General features: G+C 48.1%; 41 non-coding genes across 41 annotated transcripts; all 41 read right to left on the bottom strand.

Annotated features, from left to right (window-relative positions):
• Positions 1-65: 65 nt before the first annotated feature.
• On the bottom strand, positions 66-138 carry trnak-cuu (transfer RNA lysine (anticodon CUU)). The gene has a single exon. It is a non-coding gene; the product is annotated as a tRNA-Lys (tRNA).
• Positions 139-442: 304 nt separating this feature from the next.
• On the bottom strand, positions 443-517 carry trnat-ugu (transfer RNA threonine (anticodon UGU)). Its single transcript has one exon. It is a non-coding gene; the product is annotated as a tRNA-Thr (tRNA).
• A 73-nt stretch (positions 518-590) lies between these two features.
• On the bottom strand, positions 591-663 carry trnak-cuu (transfer RNA lysine (anticodon CUU)). Its single transcript has one exon. It is a non-coding gene; the product is annotated as a tRNA-Lys (tRNA).
• A 300-nt stretch (positions 664-963) lies between these two features.
• On the bottom strand, positions 964-1,038 carry trnat-ugu (transfer RNA threonine (anticodon UGU)). The gene has a single exon. It is a non-coding gene; the product is annotated as a tRNA-Thr (tRNA).
• Positions 1,039-1,111: 73 nt separating this feature from the next.
• Positions 1,112-1,184, bottom strand: trnak-cuu (transfer RNA lysine (anticodon CUU)). The gene has a single exon. It is a non-coding gene; the product is annotated as a tRNA-Lys (tRNA).
• Positions 1,185-1,487: 303 nt separating this feature from the next.
• Positions 1,488-1,562, bottom strand: trnat-ugu (transfer RNA threonine (anticodon UGU)). The gene has a single exon. It is a non-coding gene; the product is annotated as a tRNA-Thr (tRNA).
• Positions 1,563-2,012: 450 nt separating this feature from the next.
• Positions 2,013-2,087, bottom strand: trnat-ugu (transfer RNA threonine (anticodon UGU)). Its single transcript has one exon. It is a non-coding gene; the product is annotated as a tRNA-Thr (tRNA).
• A 73-nt stretch (positions 2,088-2,160) lies between these two features.
• Positions 2,161-2,233, bottom strand: trnak-cuu (transfer RNA lysine (anticodon CUU)). The gene has a single exon. It is a non-coding gene; the product is annotated as a tRNA-Lys (tRNA).
• A 300-nt stretch (positions 2,234-2,533) lies between these two features.
• Positions 2,534-2,608, bottom strand: trnat-ugu (transfer RNA threonine (anticodon UGU)). The gene has a single exon. It is a non-coding gene; the product is annotated as a tRNA-Thr (tRNA).
• Positions 2,609-3,057: 449 nt separating this feature from the next.
• Positions 3,058-3,132, bottom strand: trnat-ugu (transfer RNA threonine (anticodon UGU)). The gene has a single exon. It is a non-coding gene; the product is annotated as a tRNA-Thr (tRNA).
• Positions 3,133-3,581: 449 nt separating this feature from the next.
• trnat-ugu (transfer RNA threonine (anticodon UGU)) lies at positions 3,582-3,656 on the bottom strand. Its single transcript has one exon. It is a non-coding gene; the product is annotated as a tRNA-Thr (tRNA).
• Positions 3,657-4,105: 449 nt separating this feature from the next.
• trnat-ugu (transfer RNA threonine (anticodon UGU)) lies at positions 4,106-4,180 on the bottom strand. The gene has a single exon. It is a non-coding gene; the product is annotated as a tRNA-Thr (tRNA).
• Positions 4,181-4,253: 73 nt separating this feature from the next.
• Positions 4,254-4,326, bottom strand: trnak-cuu (transfer RNA lysine (anticodon CUU)). Its single transcript has one exon. It is a non-coding gene; the product is annotated as a tRNA-Lys (tRNA).
• A 300-nt stretch (positions 4,327-4,626) lies between these two features.
• On the bottom strand, positions 4,627-4,701 carry trnat-ugu (transfer RNA threonine (anticodon UGU)). The gene has a single exon. It is a non-coding gene; the product is annotated as a tRNA-Thr (tRNA).
• Positions 4,702-5,150: 449 nt separating this feature from the next.
• On the bottom strand, positions 5,151-5,225 carry trnat-ugu (transfer RNA threonine (anticodon UGU)). Its single transcript has one exon. It is a non-coding gene; the product is annotated as a tRNA-Thr (tRNA).
• A 449-nt stretch (positions 5,226-5,674) lies between these two features.
• trnat-ugu (transfer RNA threonine (anticodon UGU)) lies at positions 5,675-5,749 on the bottom strand. Its single transcript has one exon. It is a non-coding gene; the product is annotated as a tRNA-Thr (tRNA).
• Positions 5,750-6,198: 449 nt separating this feature from the next.
• Positions 6,199-6,273, bottom strand: trnat-ugu (transfer RNA threonine (anticodon UGU)). The gene has a single exon. It is a non-coding gene; the product is annotated as a tRNA-Thr (tRNA).
• Positions 6,274-6,722: 449 nt separating this feature from the next.
• trnat-ugu (transfer RNA threonine (anticodon UGU)) lies at positions 6,723-6,797 on the bottom strand. Its single transcript has one exon. It is a non-coding gene; the product is annotated as a tRNA-Thr (tRNA).
• A 73-nt stretch (positions 6,798-6,870) lies between these two features.
• Positions 6,871-6,943, bottom strand: trnak-cuu (transfer RNA lysine (anticodon CUU)). Its single transcript has one exon. It is a non-coding gene; the product is annotated as a tRNA-Lys (tRNA).
• A 300-nt stretch (positions 6,944-7,243) lies between these two features.
• On the bottom strand, positions 7,244-7,318 carry trnat-ugu (transfer RNA threonine (anticodon UGU)). Its single transcript has one exon. It is a non-coding gene; the product is annotated as a tRNA-Thr (tRNA).
• A 450-nt stretch (positions 7,319-7,768) lies between these two features.
• trnat-ugu (transfer RNA threonine (anticodon UGU)) lies at positions 7,769-7,843 on the bottom strand. Its single transcript has one exon. It is a non-coding gene; the product is annotated as a tRNA-Thr (tRNA).
• Positions 7,844-8,292: 449 nt separating this feature from the next.
• Positions 8,293-8,367, bottom strand: trnat-ugu (transfer RNA threonine (anticodon UGU)). The gene has a single exon. It is a non-coding gene; the product is annotated as a tRNA-Thr (tRNA).
• Positions 8,368-8,816: 449 nt separating this feature from the next.
• Positions 8,817-8,891, bottom strand: trnat-ugu (transfer RNA threonine (anticodon UGU)). The gene has a single exon. It is a non-coding gene; the product is annotated as a tRNA-Thr (tRNA).
• A 449-nt stretch (positions 8,892-9,340) lies between these two features.
• On the bottom strand, positions 9,341-9,415 carry trnat-ugu (transfer RNA threonine (anticodon UGU)). The gene has a single exon. It is a non-coding gene; the product is annotated as a tRNA-Thr (tRNA).
• A 73-nt stretch (positions 9,416-9,488) lies between these two features.
• trnak-cuu (transfer RNA lysine (anticodon CUU)) lies at positions 9,489-9,561 on the bottom strand. Its single transcript has one exon. It is a non-coding gene; the product is annotated as a tRNA-Lys (tRNA).
• A 300-nt stretch (positions 9,562-9,861) lies between these two features.
• Positions 9,862-9,936, bottom strand: trnat-ugu (transfer RNA threonine (anticodon UGU)). The gene has a single exon. It is a non-coding gene; the product is annotated as a tRNA-Thr (tRNA).
• Positions 9,937-10,386: 450 nt separating this feature from the next.
• Positions 10,387-10,461, bottom strand: trnat-ugu (transfer RNA threonine (anticodon UGU)). The gene has a single exon. It is a non-coding gene; the product is annotated as a tRNA-Thr (tRNA).
• Positions 10,462-10,534: 73 nt separating this feature from the next.
• Positions 10,535-10,607, bottom strand: trnak-cuu (transfer RNA lysine (anticodon CUU)). Its single transcript has one exon. It is a non-coding gene; the product is annotated as a tRNA-Lys (tRNA).
• A 304-nt stretch (positions 10,608-10,911) lies between these two features.
• Positions 10,912-10,986, bottom strand: trnat-ugu (transfer RNA threonine (anticodon UGU)). The gene has a single exon. It is a non-coding gene; the product is annotated as a tRNA-Thr (tRNA).
• Positions 10,987-11,059: 73 nt separating this feature from the next.
• trnak-cuu (transfer RNA lysine (anticodon CUU)) lies at positions 11,060-11,132 on the bottom strand. Its single transcript has one exon. It is a non-coding gene; the product is annotated as a tRNA-Lys (tRNA).
• A 300-nt stretch (positions 11,133-11,432) lies between these two features.
• On the bottom strand, positions 11,433-11,507 carry trnat-ugu (transfer RNA threonine (anticodon UGU)). Its single transcript has one exon. It is a non-coding gene; the product is annotated as a tRNA-Thr (tRNA).
• A 73-nt stretch (positions 11,508-11,580) lies between these two features.
• On the bottom strand, positions 11,581-11,653 carry trnak-cuu (transfer RNA lysine (anticodon CUU)). The gene has a single exon. It is a non-coding gene; the product is annotated as a tRNA-Lys (tRNA).
• A 303-nt stretch (positions 11,654-11,956) lies between these two features.
• On the bottom strand, positions 11,957-12,031 carry trnat-ugu (transfer RNA threonine (anticodon UGU)). Its single transcript has one exon. It is a non-coding gene; the product is annotated as a tRNA-Thr (tRNA).
• A 450-nt stretch (positions 12,032-12,481) lies between these two features.
• On the bottom strand, positions 12,482-12,556 carry trnat-ugu (transfer RNA threonine (anticodon UGU)). The gene has a single exon. It is a non-coding gene; the product is annotated as a tRNA-Thr (tRNA).
• Positions 12,557-12,629: 73 nt separating this feature from the next.
• Positions 12,630-12,702, bottom strand: trnak-cuu (transfer RNA lysine (anticodon CUU)). The gene has a single exon. It is a non-coding gene; the product is annotated as a tRNA-Lys (tRNA).
• A 300-nt stretch (positions 12,703-13,002) lies between these two features.
• Positions 13,003-13,077, bottom strand: trnat-ugu (transfer RNA threonine (anticodon UGU)). The gene has a single exon. It is a non-coding gene; the product is annotated as a tRNA-Thr (tRNA).
• Positions 13,078-13,526: 449 nt separating this feature from the next.
• trnat-ugu (transfer RNA threonine (anticodon UGU)) lies at positions 13,527-13,601 on the bottom strand. Its single transcript has one exon. It is a non-coding gene; the product is annotated as a tRNA-Thr (tRNA).
• A 449-nt stretch (positions 13,602-14,050) lies between these two features.
• On the bottom strand, positions 14,051-14,125 carry trnat-ugu (transfer RNA threonine (anticodon UGU)). Its single transcript has one exon. It is a non-coding gene; the product is annotated as a tRNA-Thr (tRNA).
• Positions 14,126-14,708: 583 nt separating this feature from the next.
• trnak-cuu (transfer RNA lysine (anticodon CUU)) lies at positions 14,709-14,781 on the bottom strand. The gene has a single exon. It is a non-coding gene; the product is annotated as a tRNA-Lys (tRNA).
• Positions 14,782-15,071: 290 nt separating this feature from the next.
• On the bottom strand, positions 15,072-15,146 carry trnat-ugu (transfer RNA threonine (anticodon UGU)). The gene has a single exon. It is a non-coding gene; the product is annotated as a tRNA-Thr (tRNA).
• A 73-nt stretch (positions 15,147-15,219) lies between these two features.
• trnak-cuu (transfer RNA lysine (anticodon CUU)) lies at positions 15,220-15,292 on the bottom strand. The gene has a single exon. It is a non-coding gene; the product is annotated as a tRNA-Lys (tRNA).
• Positions 15,293-15,762: the final 470 nt, after the last annotated feature.

Genomic DNA, 15,762 nt, shown 5'->3' with positions numbered 1-15,762 from the left:
TGCAATAGTTGATTCAACTACTTGAAGCCTCTCAGAGTGACGGATAGACCTCCATAATGTAAACACGCCCAACGTGGGGCTCGAACCCACGACCCTGAGATTAAGAGTCTCATGCTCTACCGACTGAGCTAGCCGGGCTTACTGCTACGCAAACAGAGGCATTCTCGTCGGGGACCTTTGTGACCGTCATCGTTTCAAACGCTTGGCCTGTGTCCAGAAGGCTGACATTTTGTCCAGATACAGTTTCAAATAAATGTTTCAAATTTGCTGGGTGTATAGTCTAAAAAACAAAGAGTGGCATGCTCCAACGCCTGAGCTATTCAGGCTTTAGCATGTTGCTTCCAGAGGCATTCTCGTCTGGGACCTTTGTGACGCTATACGTTTGAATCCACAACATTGGTGAAAGTAAAAAACGGGCCAGTTGTATGAAACAAACACAGTGAGGTGCTGCTGGGAGTTGAACCCAGGATCTCCTGTTTACAAGACAGGCGCTTTCAACCAGCTAAGCCACAGCACCTCTGGATCTGCAATAGTTGATTCAACTACTTGAAGCCTCTCAGAGTGACGGATAGACCTCCATAATGTAAACACGCCCAACGTGGGGCTCGAACCCACGACCCTGAGATTAAGAGTCTCATGCTCTACCGACTGAGCTAGCCGGGCTTACTGCTACGCAAACAGAGGCATTCTCGTCGGGGACCTTTGTGACCGTCATCGTTTCAAACGCTTGGCCTGTGTCCAGAAGGCTGACATTTTGTCCAGATACAGTTTCAAATGAATGTTTCAAATTTGCTGGGTGTATAGTCTACAAACAAAGAGTTGCATGCTCCAAAGCCTGAGCTATCCAGGCTTAGCATGTTGCTTCCAGAGGCATTCTCGTCTGGGACCTGTGACGCTATACGTTTGAATCCACAACATTGGTGAAAGTTAGAAATTGGCCATTTGTATGAAACAAACACAGTGAGGTGCTGCTGGGAGTTGAACCCAGGATCTCCTGTTTACAAGACAGGCGCTTTCAACCAGCTAAGCCACAGCACCTCTGGATCTGCAATAGTTGATTCAACTACTTGAAGCCTCTCAGAGTGACGGATAGACCTCCATAATGTAAACACGCCCAACATGGGGCTCGAACCCACGACCCTGAGATTAAGAGTCTCATGCTCTACCGACTGAGCTAGCCGGGCTTACTGCTACGCAACCAGAGGCATTCTCGTCGGGGACCTTTGTGACCGTCATCGTTTCAAACGCTTGGCCTGTGTCCAGAAGGCTGACATTTTGTCCAGATACAGTTTCAAATGAATGTTTCAAATTTGCTGGGTGTATAGTCTACAAACAAAGAGGGCCATGCTCCAACGCCTGAGCTATCCAGGCTTTAGCATGTTGCTTCCAGAGGCATTCTCGTCTGGGACCTTTGTGACGCTATACGTTTGAATCCACAACATTGGTGAAAGTTAAAAAGGGGCCAGTTGTATGAAACAAACACAGTGAGGTGCTGCTGGGAGTTGAACCCAGGATCTCCTGTTTACAAGACAGGTGCTTTCAACCAGCTAAGCCACAGCACCTCTGGATCTGCAATAGTTGATTCAACTACTTGAAGCCTCTCAGAGTGACGGATAGACCTCCATAATGTAAACACGCCCAACGTGGGGCTCGAACCCATGTCCCTGAGATTAAGAGTTTCATGCTCTACCGACTGAGCTAGCCGGGCTTACTGCTACGCAACCAGAGGCATTCTCGTCGGGGACATTTGTGACCGTCATCGTTTCAAAAGCTTGGCCTGGGTCCAGAAGGCTGACATTTTGTCCAGATACAGTTTCAAATGAATGTTTCAAATTTGCTGGGTGTATAGTCTAAAAAACAAAGAGTGGCATGCTCCAACGCCTGAGCTATTCAGGCTTTAGCATGTTGCTTCCAGAGGCATTCTCGTCTGGGACCTTTGTGACGCTATACGTTTGAATCCACAACATTGGTGAAAGTAAAAAATGGGCCAGTTGTATGAAACAAACACAGTGAGGTGCTGCTGGGAGTTGAACCCAGGATCTCCTGTTTACAAGACAGGCGCTTTCAACCAGCTAAGCCACAGCACCTCTGGATCTGCAATAGTTGATTCAACTACTTGAAGCCTCTCAGAGTGACGGATAGACCTCCATAATGTAAACACGCCCAACGTGGGGCTCGAACCCACGACCCTGAGATTAAGAGTCTCATGCTCTACCGACTGAGCTAGCCGGGCTTACTGCTACGCAACCAGAGGCATTCTCGTCGGGGACCTTTGTGACCGTCATCGTTTCAAACGCTTGGCCTGTGTCCAGAAGGCTGACATTTTGTCCAGATACAGTTTCAAATGAATGTTTCAAATTTGCTGGGTGTATAGTCTACAAACAAAGAGTTGCATGCTCCAAAGCCTGAGCTATCCAGGCTTAGCATGTTGCTTCCAGAGGCATTCTCGTCTGGGACCTGTGACGCTATACGTTTGAATCCACAACATTGGTGAAAGTTAGAAATTGGCCATTTGTATGAAACAAACACAGTGAGGTGCTGCTGGGAGTTGAACCCAGGATCTCCTGTTTACAAGACAGGCGCTTTCAACCAGCTAAGCCACAGCACCTCTGGATCTGCAATAGTTGATTCAACTACTTGAAGCCTCTCAGAGTGACGGATAGACCTCCATAATGTAAACACGCCCAACATGGGGCTCGAAACCACGACCCTGAGATTAAGAGTCTCATGCTCTACCGACTGAGCTAGCCGGGCTTACTGCTACGCAACCAGAGGCATTCTCGTCGGGGACCTTTGTGACCGTCATCGTTTCAAACGCTTGGCCTGTGTCCAGAAGGCTGACATTTTGTCCAGATACAGTTTCAAATGAATGTTTCAAATTTGCTGGGTGTATAGTCTACAAACAAAGAGTGCCATGCTCCAACGCCTGAGCTATCCAGGCTTTAGCATGTTGCTTCCAGAGGCATTCTCGTCTGGGACCTTTGTGACGCTATACGTTTGAATCCACAACATTGGTGAAAGTAAAAAATGGGCCAGTTGTATGAAACAAACACAGTGAGGTGCTGCTGGGAGTTGAACCCAGGATCTCCTGTTTACAAGACAGGCGCTTTCAACCAGCTAAGCCACAGCACCTCTGGATCTGCAATAGTTGATTCAACTACTTGAAGCCTCTCAGAGTGACGGATAGACCTCCATAATGTAAACACGCCCAACGTGGGGCTCCAACCCACGACCCTGAGATTAAGAGTCTCATGCTCTACCGACTGAGCTAGCCGGGCTTACTGCTACGCAACCAGAGGCATTCTCGTCGGGCACCTTTGTGACCGTCATCGTTTCAAACGCTTGGCCTGTGTCCAGAAGGCTGACATTTTGTCCAGATACAGTTTCAAATGAATGTTTCAAATTTGCTGGGTGTATAGTCTACAAACAAAGAGTGCCATGCTCCAACGCCTGAGCTATCCAGGCTTTAGCATGTTGCTTCCAGAGGCATTCTCGTCTGGGACCTTTGTGACGCTATACGTTTGAATCCACAACATTGGTGAAAGTTAAAAATGGGCCAGTTGTATGAAACAAACACAGTGAGGTGCTGCTGGGAGTTGAACCCAGGATCTCCTGTTTACAAGACAGGCGCTTTCAACCAGCTAAGCCACAGCACCTCTGGATCTGCAATAGTTGATTCAACTACTTGAAGCCTCTCAGAGTGACGGATAGACCTCCATAATGTAAACACACCCAACATGGGGCTCGAACCCACGACCCTGAGATTAAGAGTCTCATGCTCTACCGACTGAGCTAGCCAGGCTTACTGCTACGCAACCAGAGGCATTCTCGTCGGGGACCTTTGTGACCGTCATCGTTTCAAACGCTTAGCCTGTGTCCAGAAGGCTGACATTTTGTCCAGATACAGTTTCAAATGAAAGTTTCAAATTTGCTGGGTGTATAGTCTACAAACAAAGAGTGCCATGCTCCAACGCCTGAGCTATCCAGGCTTTAGCATGTTGCTTCCAGAGGCATTCTCGTCTGGGACCTTTGTGACGCTATACGTTTGAATCCACAACATTGGTGAAAGTTAAAAAGGGGCCAGTTGTATGAAACAAACACAGTGAGGTGCTGCTGGGAGTTGAACCCAGGATCTCCTGTTTACAAGACAGGCGCTTTCAACCAGCTAAGCCACAGCACCTCTGGATCTGCAATAGTTGATTCAACTACTTGAAGCCTCTCAGAGTGACGGATAGACCTCCATAATGTAAACACGCCCAACGTGGGGCTCGAACCCACGACCCTGAGATTAAGAGTCTCATGCTCTACCGACTGAGCTAGCCGGGCTTACTGCTACGCAACCAGAGGCATTCTCGTCGGGGACCTTTGTGACCGTCATCGTTTCAAACGCTTGGCCTGTGTCCAGAAGGCTGACATTTTGTCCAGATACAGTTTCAAATGAATGTTTCAAATTTGCTGGGTGTATAGTCTACAAACAAAGAGTTGCATGCTCCAAAGCCTGAGCTATCCAGGCTTAGCATGTTGCTTCCAGAGGCATTCTCGTCTGGGACCTGTGACGCTATACGTTTGAATCCACAACATTGGTGAAAGTTAGAAATTGGCCATTTGTATGAAACAAACACAGTGAGGTGCTGCTGGGAGTTGAACCCAGGATCTCCTGTTTACAAGACAGGCGCTTTCAACCAGCTAAGCCACAGCACCTCTGGATCTGCAATAGTTGATTCAACTACTTGAAGCCTCTCAGAGTGACGGATAGACGTCCATAATGTAAACACGCCCAACATGGGGCTCGAAACCACGACCCTGAGATTAAGAGTCTCATGCTCTACCGACTGAGCTAGCCGGGCTTACTGCTACGCAACCAGAGGCATTCTCGTCGGGGACCTTTGTGACCGTCATCGTTTCAAACGCTTGGCCTGTGTCCAGAAGGCTGACATTTTGTCCAGATACAGTTTCAAATGAATGTTTCAAATTTGCTGGGTGTATAGTCTACAAACAAAGAGTGCCATGCTCCAACGCCTGAGCTATCCAGGCTTTAGCATGTTGCTTCCAGAGGCATTCTCGTCTGGGACCTTTGTGACGCTATACGTTTGAATCCACAACATTGGTGAAAGTAAAAAATGGGCCAGTTGTATGAAACAAACACAGTGAGGTGCTGCTGGGAGTTGAACCCAGGATCTCCTGTTTACAAGACAGGCGCTTTCAACCAGCTAAGCCACAGCACCTCTGGATCTGCAATAGTTGATTCAACTACTTGAAGCCTCTCAGAGTGACGGATAGACCTCCATAATGTAAACACGCCCAACGTGGGGCTCCAACCCACGACCCTGAGATTAAGAGTCTCATGCTCTACCGACTGAGCTAGCCGGGCTTACTGCTACGCAACCAGAGGCATTCTCGTCGGGCACCTTTGTGACCGTCATCGTTTCAAACGCTTGGCCTGTGTCCAGAAGGCTGACATTTTGTCCAGATACAGTTTCAAATGAATGTTTCAAATTTGCTGGGTGTATAGTCTACAAACAAAGAGTGCCATGCTCCAACGCCTGAGCTATCCAGGCTTTAGCATGTTGCTTCCAGAGGCATTCTCGTCTGGGACCTTTGTGACGCTATACGTTTGAATCCACAACATTGGTGAAAGTTAAAAATGGGCCAGTTGTATGAAACAAACACAGTGAGGTGCTGCTGGGAGTTGAACCCAGGATCTCCTGTTTACAAGACAGGCGCTTTCAACCAGCTAAGCCACAGCACCTCTGGATCTGCAATAGTTGATTCAACTACTTGAAGCCTCTCAGAGTGACGGATAGACCTCCATAATGTAAACACACCCAACATGGGGCTCGAACCCACGACCCTGAGATTAAGAGTCTCATGCTCTACCGACTGAGCTAGCCAGGCTTACTGCTACGCAACCAGAGGCATTCTCGTCGGGGACCTTTGTGACCGTCATCGTTTCAAACGCTTAGCCTGTGTCCAGAAGGCTGACATTTTGTCCAGATACAGTTTCAAATGAAAGTTTCAAATTTGCTGGGTGTATAGTCTACAAACAAAGAGTGCCATGCTCCAACGCCTGAGCTATCCAGGCTTTAGCATGTTGCTTCCAGAGGCATTCTCGTCTGGGACCTTTGTGACGCTATACGTTTGAATCCACAACATTGGTGAAAGTTAAAAAGGGGCCAGTTGTATGAAACAAACACAGTGAGGTGCTGCTGGGAGTTGAACCCAGGATCTCCTGTTTACAAGACAGGCGCTTTCAACCAGCTAAGCCACAGCACCTCTGGATCTGCAATAGTTGATTCAACTACTTGAAGCCTCTCAGAGTGACGGATAGACCTCCATAATGTAAACACGCCCAACGTGGGGCTCCAACCCACGACCCTGAGATTAAGAGTCTCATGCTCTACCGACTGAGCTAGCCGGGCTTACTGCTACGCAACCAGAGGCATTCTCGTCGGGCACCTTTGTGACCGTCATCGTTTCAAACGCTTGGCCTGTGTCCAGAAGGCTGACATTTTGTCCAGATACAGTTTCAAATGAATGTTTCAAATTTGCTGGGTGTATAGTCTACAAACAAAGAGTGCCATGCTCCAACGCCTGAGCTATCCAGGCTTTAGCATGTTGCTTCCAGAGGCATTCTCGTCTGGGACCTTTGTGACGCTATACGTTTGAATCCACAACATTGGTGAAAGTTAAAAATGGGCCAGTTGTATGAAACAAACACAGTGAGGTGCTGCTGGGAGTTGAACCCAGGATCTCCTGTTTACAAGACAGGCGCTTTCAACCAGCTAAGCCACAGCACCTCTGGATCTGCAATAGTTGATTCAACTACTTGAAGCCTCTCAGAGTGACGGATAGACCTCCATAATGTAAACACGCCCAACGTGGGGCTCGAACCCACGACCCTGAGATTAAGAGTCTCATGCTCTACCGACTGAGCTAGCCGGGCTTACTGCTACGCAACCAGAGGCATTCTCGTCGGGGACCTTTGTGACCGTCATCGTTTCAAACGCTTGGCCTGTGTCCAGAAGGCTGACATTTTGTCCAGATACAGTTTCAAATGAATGTTTCAAATTTGCTGGGTGTATAGTCTACAAACAAAGAGTTGCATGCTCCAAAGCCTGAGCTATCCAGGCTTAGCATGTTGCTTCCAGAGGCATTCTCGTCTGGGACCTGTGACGCTATACGTTTGAATCCACAACATTGGTGAAAGTTAGAAATTGGCCATTTGTATGAAACAAACACAGTGAGGTGCTGCTGGGAGTTGAACCCAGGATCTCCTGTTTACAAGACAGGCGCTTTCAACCAGCTAAGCCACAGCACCTCTGGATCTGCAATAGTTGATTCAACTACTTGAAGCCTCTCAGAGTGACGGATAGACCTCCATAATGTAAACACGCCCAACATGGGGCTCGAAACCACGACCCTGAGATTAAGAGTCTCATGCTCTACCGACTGAGCTAGCCGGGCTTACTGCTACGCAACCAGAGGCATTCTCGTCGGGGACATTTGTGACCGTCATCGTTTCAAAAGCTTGGCCTGGGTCCAGAAGGCTGACATTTTGTCCAGATACAGTTTCAAATGAATGTTTCAAATTTGCTGGGTGTATAGTCTAAAAAACAAAGAGTGGCATGCTCCAACGCCTGAGCTATTCAGGCTTTAGCATGTTGCTTCCAGAGGCATTCTCGTCTGGGACCTTTGTGACGCTATACGTTTGAATCCACAACATTGGTGAAAGTAAAAAATGGGCCAGTTGTATGAAACAAACACAGTGAGGTGCTGCTGGGAGTTGAACCCAGGATCTCCTGTTTACAAGACAGGCGCTTTCAACCAGCTAAGCCACAGCACCTCTGGATCTGCAATAGTTGATTCAACTACTTGAAGCCTCTCAGAGTGACGGATAGACCTCCATAATGTAAACACGCCCAACGTGGGGCTCCAACCCACGACCCTGAGATTAAGAGTCTCATGCTCTACCGACTGAGCTAGCCGGGCTTACTGCTACGCAACCAGAGGCATTCTCGTCGGGCACCTTTGTGACCGTCATCGTTTCAAACGCTTGGCCTGTGTCCAGAAGGCTGACATTTTGTCCAGATACAGTTTCAAATGAATGTTTCAAATTTGCTGGGTGTATAGTCTACAAACAAAGAGTGCCATGCTCCAACGCCTGAGCTATCCAGGCTTTAGCATGTTGCTTCCAGAGGCATTCTCGTCTGGGACCTTTGTGACGCTATACGTTTGAATCCACAACATTGGTGAAAGTTAAAAATGGGCCAGTTGTATGAAACAAACACAGTGAGGTGCTGCTGGGAGTTGAACCCAGGATCTCCTGTTTACAAGACAGGCGCTTTCAACCAGCTAAGCCACAGCACCTCTGGATCTGCAATAGTTGATTCAACTACTTGAAGCCTCTCAGAGTGACGGATAGACCTCCATAATGTAAACACACCCAACATGGGGCTCGAACCCACGACCCTGAGATTAAGAGTCTCATGCTCTACCGACTGAGCTAGCCAGGCTTACTGCTACGCAACCAGAGGCATTCTCGTCGGGGACCTTTGTGACCGTCATCGTTTCAAACGCTTAGCCTGTGTCCAGAAGGCTGACATTTTGTCCAGATACAGTTTCAAATGAAAGTTTCAAATTTGCTGGGTGTATAGTCTACAAACAAAGAGTGCCATGCTCCAACGCCTGAGCTATCCAGGCTTTAGCATGTTGCTTCCAGAGGCATTCTCGTCTGGGACCTTTGTGACGCTATACGTTTGAATCCACAACATTGGTGAAAGTTAAAAAGGGGCCAGTTGTATGAAACAAACACAGTGAGGTGCTGCTGGGAGTTGAACCCAGGATCTCCTGTTTACAAGACAGGCGCTTTCAACCAGCTAAGCCACAGCACCTCTGGATCTGCAATAGTTGATTCAACTACTTGAAGCCTCTCAGAGTGACGGATAGACCTCCATAATGTAAACACGCCCAACGTGGGGCTCCAACCCACGACCCTGAGATTAAGAGTCTCATGCTCTACCGACTGAGCTAGCCGGGCTTACTGCTACGCAACCAGAGGCATTCTCGTCGGGCACCTTTGTGACCGTCATCGTTTCAAACGCTTGGCCTGTGTCCAGAAGGCTGACATTTTGTCCAGATACAGTTTCAAATGAATGTTTCAAATTTGCTGGGTGTATAGTCTACAAACAAAGAGTGCCATGCTCCAACGCCTGAGCTATCCAGGCTTTAGCATGTTGCTTCCAGAGGCATTCTCGTCTGGGACCTTTGTGACGCTATACGTTTGAATCCACAACATTGGTGAAAGTTAAAAATGGGCCAGTTGTATGAAACAAACACAGTGAGGTGCTGCTGGGAGTTGAACCCAGGATCTCCTGTTTACAAGACAGGCGCTTTCAACCAGCTAAGCCACAGCACCTCTGGATCTGCAATAGTTGATTCAACTACTTGAAGCCTCTCAGAGTGACGGATAGACCTCCATAATGTAAACACGCCCAACGTGGGGCTCGAACCCACGACCCTGAGATTAAGAGTCTCATGCTCTACCGACTGAGCTAGCCGGGCTTACTGCTACGCAACCAGAGGCATTCTCGTCGGGGACCTTTGTGACCGTCATCGTTTCAAACGCTTGGCCTGTGTCCAGAAGGCTGACATTTTGTCCAGATACAGTTTCAAATGAATGTTTCAAATTTGCTGGGTGTATAGTCTACAAACAAAGAGTTGCATGCTCCAAAGCCTGAGCTATCCAGGCTTAGCATGTTGCTTCCAGAGGCATTCTCGTCTGGGACCTGTGACGCTATACGTTTGAATCCACAACATTGGTGAAAGTTAGAAATTGGCCATTTGTATGAAACAAACACAGTGAGGTGCTGCTGGGAGTTGAACCCAGGATCTCCTGTTTACAAGACAGGCGCTTTCAACCAGCTAAGCCACAGCACCTCTGGATCTGCAATAGTTGATTCAACTACTTGAAGCCTCTCAGAGTGACGGATAGACCTCCATAATGTAAACACGCCCAACATGGGGCTCGAAACCACGACCCTGAGATTAAGAGTCTCATGCTCTACCGACTGAGCTAGCCGGGCTTACTGCTACGCAACCAGAGGCATTCTCGTCGGGGACATTTGTGACCGTCATCGTTTCAAAAGCTTGGCCTGGGTCCAGAAGGCTGACATTTTGTCCAGATACAGTTTCAAATGAATGTTTCAAATTTGCTGGGTGTATAGTCTAAAAAACAAAGAGTGGCATGCTCCAACGCCTGAGCTATTCAGGCTTTAGCATGTTGCTTCCAGAGGCATTCTCGTCTGGGACCTTTGTGACGCTATACGTTTGAATCCACAACATTGGTGAAAGTAAAAAATGGGCCAGTTGTATGAAACAAACACAGTGAGGTGCTGCTGGGAGTTGAACCCAGGATCTCCTGTTTACAAGACAGGCGCTTTCAACCAGCTAAGCCACAGCACCTCTGGATCTGCAATAGTTGATTCAACTACTTGAAGCCTCTCAGAGTGACGGATAGACCTCCATAATGTAAACACGCCCAACGTGGGGCTCGAACCCACGACCCTGAGATTAAGAGTCTCATGCTCTACCGACTGAGCTAGCCGGGCTTACTGCTACGCAAACAGAGGCATTCTCGTCGGGGACCTTTGTGACCGTCATCGTTTCAAACGCTTGGCCTGTGTCCAGAAGGCTGACATTTTGTCCAGATACAGTTTCAAATAAATGTTTCAAATTTGCTGGGTGTATAGTCTAAAAAACAAAGAGTGGCATGCTCCAACGCCTGAGCTATTCAGGCTTTAGCATGTTGCTTCCAGAGGCATTCTCGTCTGGGACCTTTGTGACGCTATACGTTTGAATCCACAACATTGGTGAAAGTAAAAAACGGGCCAGTTGTATGAAACAAACACAGTGAGGTGCTGCTGGGAGTTGAACCCAGGATCTCCTGTTTACAAGACAGGCGCTTTCAACCAGCTAAGCCACAGCACCTCTGGATCTGCAATAGTTGATTCAACTACTTGAAGCCTCTCAGAGTGACGGATAGACCTCCATAATGTAAACACGCCCAACGTGGGGCTCGAACCCACGACCCTGAGATTAAGAGTCTCATGCTCTACCGACTGAGCTAGCCGGGCTTACTGCTACGCAAACAGAGGCATTCTCGTCGGGGACCTTTGTGACCGTCATCGTTTCAAACGCTTGGCCTGTGTCCAGAAGGCTGACATTTTGTCCAGATACAGTTTCAAATGAATGTTTCAAATTTGCTGGGTGTATAGTCTACAAACAAAGAGTTGCATGCTCCAAAGCCTGAGCTATCCAGGCTTAGCATGTTGCTTCCAGAGGCATTCTCGTCTGGGACCTGTGACGCTATACGTTTGAATCCACAACATTGGTGAAAGTTAGAAATTGGCCATTTGTATGAAACAAACACAGTGAGGTGCTGCTGGGAGTTGAACCCAGGATCTCCTGTTTACAAGACAGGCGCTTTCAACCAGCTAAGCCACAGCACCTCTGGATCTGCAATAGTTGATTCAACTACTTGAAGCCTCTCAGAGTGACGGATAGACCTCCATAATGTAAACACGCCCAACATGGGGCTCGAACCCACGACCCTGAGATTAAGAGTCTCATGCTCTACCGACTGAGCTAGCCGGGCTTACTGCTACGCAACCAGAGGCATTCTCGTCGGGGACCTTTGTGACCGTCATCGTTTCAAACGCTTGGCCTGTGTCCAGAAGGCTGACATTTTGTCCAGATACAGTTTCAAATGAATGTTTCAAATTTGCTGGGTGTATAGTCTACAAACAAAGAGGGCCATGCTCCAACGCCTGAGCTATCCAGGCTTTAGCATGTTGCTTCCAGAGGCATTCTCGTCTGGGACCTTTGTGACGCTATACGTTTGAATCCACAACATTGGTGAAAGTTAAAAAGGGGCCAGTTGTATGAAACAAACACAGTGAGGTGCTGCTGGGAGTTGAACCCAGGATCTCCTGTTTACAAGACAGGTGCTTTCAACCAGCTAAGCCACAGCACCTCTGGATCTGCAATAGTTGATTCAACTACTTGAAGCCTCTCAGAGTGACGGATAGACCTCCATAATGTAAACACGCCCAACGTGGGGCTCGAACCCACGTCCCTGAGATTAAGAGTTTCATGCTCTACCGACTGAGCTAGCCGGGCTTACTGCTACGCAACCAGAGGCATTCTCGTCGGGGACATTTGTGACCGTCATCGTTTCAAAAGCTTGGCCTGGGTCCAGAAGGCTGACATTTTGTCCAGATACAGTTTCAAATGAATGTTTCAAATTTGCTGGGTGTATAGTCTAAAAAACAAAGAGTGGCATGCTCCAACGCCTGAGCTATTCAGGCTTTAGCATGTTGCTTCCAGAGGCATTCTCGTCTGGGACCTTTGTGACGCTATACGTTTGAATCCACAACATTGGTGAAAGTAAAAAATGGGCCAGTTGTATGAAACAAACACAGTGAGGTGCTGCTGGGAGTTGAACCCAGGATCTCCTGTTTACAAGACAGGCGCTTTCAACCAGCTAAGCCACAGCACCTCTGGATCTGCAATAGTTGATTCAACTACTTGAAGCCTCTCAGAGTGACGGATAGACCTCCATAATGTAAACACGCCCAACGTGGGGCTCGAACCCACGACCCTGAGATTAAGAGTCTCATGCTCTACCGACTGAGCTAGCCGGGCTTACTGCTACGCAACCAGAGGCATTCTCGTCGGGGACCTTTGTGACCGTCATCGTTTCAAACGCTTGGCCTGTGTCCAGAAGGCTGACATTTTGTCCAGATACAGTTTCAAATGAATGTTTCAAATTTGCTGGGTGTATAGTCTACAAACAAAGAGTTGCATGCTCCAAAGCCTGAGCTATCCAGGCTTAGCATGTTGCTTCCAGAGGCATTCTCGTCTGGGACCTGTGACGCTATACGTTTGAATCCACAACATTGGTGAAAGTTAGAAATTGGCCATTTGTATGAAACAAACACAGTGAGGTGCTGCTGGGAGTTGAACCCAGGATCTCCTGTTTACAAGACAGGCGCTTTCAACCAGCTAAGCCACAGCACCTCTGGATCTGCAATAGTTGATTCAACTACTTGAAGCCTCTCAGAGTGACGGATAGACCTCCATAATGTAAACACGCCCAACATGGGGCTCGAAACCACGACCCTGAGATTAAGAGTCTCATGCTCTACCGACTGAGCTAGCCGGGCTTACTGCTACGCAACCAGAGGCATTCTCGTCGGGGACCTTTGTGACCGTCATCGTTTCAAACGCTTGGCCTGTGTCCAGAAGGCTGACATTTTGTCCAGATACAGTTTCAAATGAATGTTTCAAATTTGCTGGGTGTATAGTCTACAAACAAAGAGTGCCATGCTCCAACGCCTGAGCTATCCAGGCTTTAGCATGTTGCTTCCAGAGGCATTCTCGTCTGGGACCTTTGTGACGCTATACGTTTGAATCCACAACATTGGTGAAAGTAAAAAATGGGCCAGTTGTATGAAACAAACACAGTGAGGTGCTGCTGGGAGTTGAACCCAGGATCTCCTGTTTACAAGACAGGCGCTTTCAACCAGCTAAGCCACAGCACCTCTGGATCTGCAATAGTTGATTCAACTACTTGAAGCCTCTCAGAGTGACGGATAGACCTCCATAATGTAAACACGCCCAACGTGGGGCTCCAACCCACGACCCTGAGATTAAGAGTCTCATGCTCTACCGACTGAGCTAGCCGGGCTTACTGCTACGCAACCAGAGGCATTCTCGTCGGGCACCTTTGTGACCGTCATCGTTTCAAACGCTTGGCCTGTGTCCAGAAGGCTGACATTTTGTCCAGATACAGTTTCAAATGAATGTTTCAAATTTGCTGGGTGTATAGTCTACAAACAAAGAGTGCCATGCTCCAACGCCTGAGCTATCCAGGCTTTAGCATGTTGCTTCCAGAGGCATTCTCGTCTGGGACCTTTGTGACGCTATACGTTTGAATCCACAACATTGGTGAAAGTTAAAAATGGGCCAGTTGTATGAAACAAACACAGTGAGGTGCTGCTGGGAGTTGAACCCAGGATCTCCTGTTTACAAGACAGGCGCTTTCAACCAGCTAAGCCACAGCACCTCTGGATCTGCAATAGTTGATTCAACTACTTGAAGCCTCTCAGAGTGACGGATAGACCTCCATAATGTAAACACACCCAACATGGGGCTCGAACCCACGACCCTGAGATTAAGAGTCTCATGCTCTACCGACTGAGCTAGCCAGGCTTACTGCTACGCAACCAGAGGCATTCTCGTCGGGGACCTTTGTGACCGTCATCGTTTCAAACGCTTAGCCTGTGTCCAGAAGGCTGACATTTTGTCCAGATACAGTTTCAAATGAAAGTTTCAAATTTGCTGGGTGTATAGTCTACAAACAAAGAGTGCCATGCTCCAACGCCTGAGCTATCCAGGCTTTAGCATGTTGCTTCCAGAGGCATTCTCGTCTGGGACCTTTGTGACGCTATACGTTTGAATCCACAACATTGGTGAAAGTTAAAAAGGGGCCAGTTGTATGAAACAAACACAGTGAGGTGCTGCTGGGAGTTGAACCCAGGATCTCCTGTTTACAAGACAGGCGCTTTCAACCACCTCTGGATCTGTAATAGTTGATTCAACTACTTGAAGCCTCTCAGAGTGACGGATAGACCTCCATAACTTAAACACGCCCAACGTGGGGCTCGAACCCACGACCCTGAGATTAAGAGTCTCATGCTCTACCGACTGAGCTAGCCGGGCTTACTGCTACGCAACCAGAGGCATTCTCGTCGGGGACCTTTGTGACCGTCATTGTTTCAAACGCTTGGCCTGTGTCCAGAAGGCTGACATTTTGTCCAGATACAGTTTCAAATTTGCTGGGTGTTTAGTCTACAAACAAAGAGTGGCATGCTCCAACGCCTGAGCTATCCAGGCTTTAGCATGTTGCTTCCAGAGGCGTTCTCGTCTGGGACCTTTGTGACAGTAAAAGTTTGAATCCACAACATTGGTGAAAGTTAAAAATGTGCCAGTTTTATAAAACAAACACAGGGAGGTGCTGCTGGGAGTTGAACCCAGGATCTCCTGTTTACAAGACAGGCGCTTTCAACCAGCTAAGCCACAGCACCTCTTGATCTGCAATAGTTGATTCAACTATTTGAAGCCTCTCAGAGTGACAGATCAGCCTCCATAATGTAAGCACGCCCAACGTGGGGCTCGAACCCACGACCCTGAGATTAAGAGTCTCATGCTCTACCGACTGAGCTAGCCAGGCTTACTGCTACGCAACCAGAGGCATTCTCGTCGGGGACCATTGTGACCGTCATCGTTTCAAACGCTTGGCCTGTGTCCAGAAGGCTGTGTCCCAGTTCCAGGGTTCCATGGAGGACGGGGAATCTTTGCAGATTCCCTACAGGTCAGATGCGCCCGTCACCCCCCGGCCTGGCTCTCCTGCTGGCCTCAGAGATGGCAGCAGAAAACCTGAGTTCACCAAGGTCAGACACTCCAGACAGCTGGATGAATGAGTGAATAGATGAGGAATTTTATGATCTGCAACAAAGAAACACAGTAGTTCAAATATACATACACAAAAGGTAACCAGAAATTAGGAAGACGTTTCAAGTTTGGAAGCTAGCTAGCATTATAGAACCATACAACTTATTGTAGAACATAGGTTTTACTGATTTACTGAGAAGTAGGTTGTATGATTGTGGTGACCGGACTCCAGGATTCTGGGAAGACCTG

This window comes from Osmerus mordax, chromosome 7, assembly GCF_038355195.1.
Source record: "Osmerus mordax isolate fOsmMor3 chromosome 7, fOsmMor3.pri, whole genome shotgun sequence".
In the NCBI taxonomy this organism is placed as follows: Eukaryota; Metazoa; Chordata; class Actinopteri; order Osmeriformes; family Osmeridae; genus Osmerus; species Osmerus mordax.
Note: the sequence above shows the minus strand (reverse complement) of the source record. Positions and strands in the feature narration are given on the sequence as shown.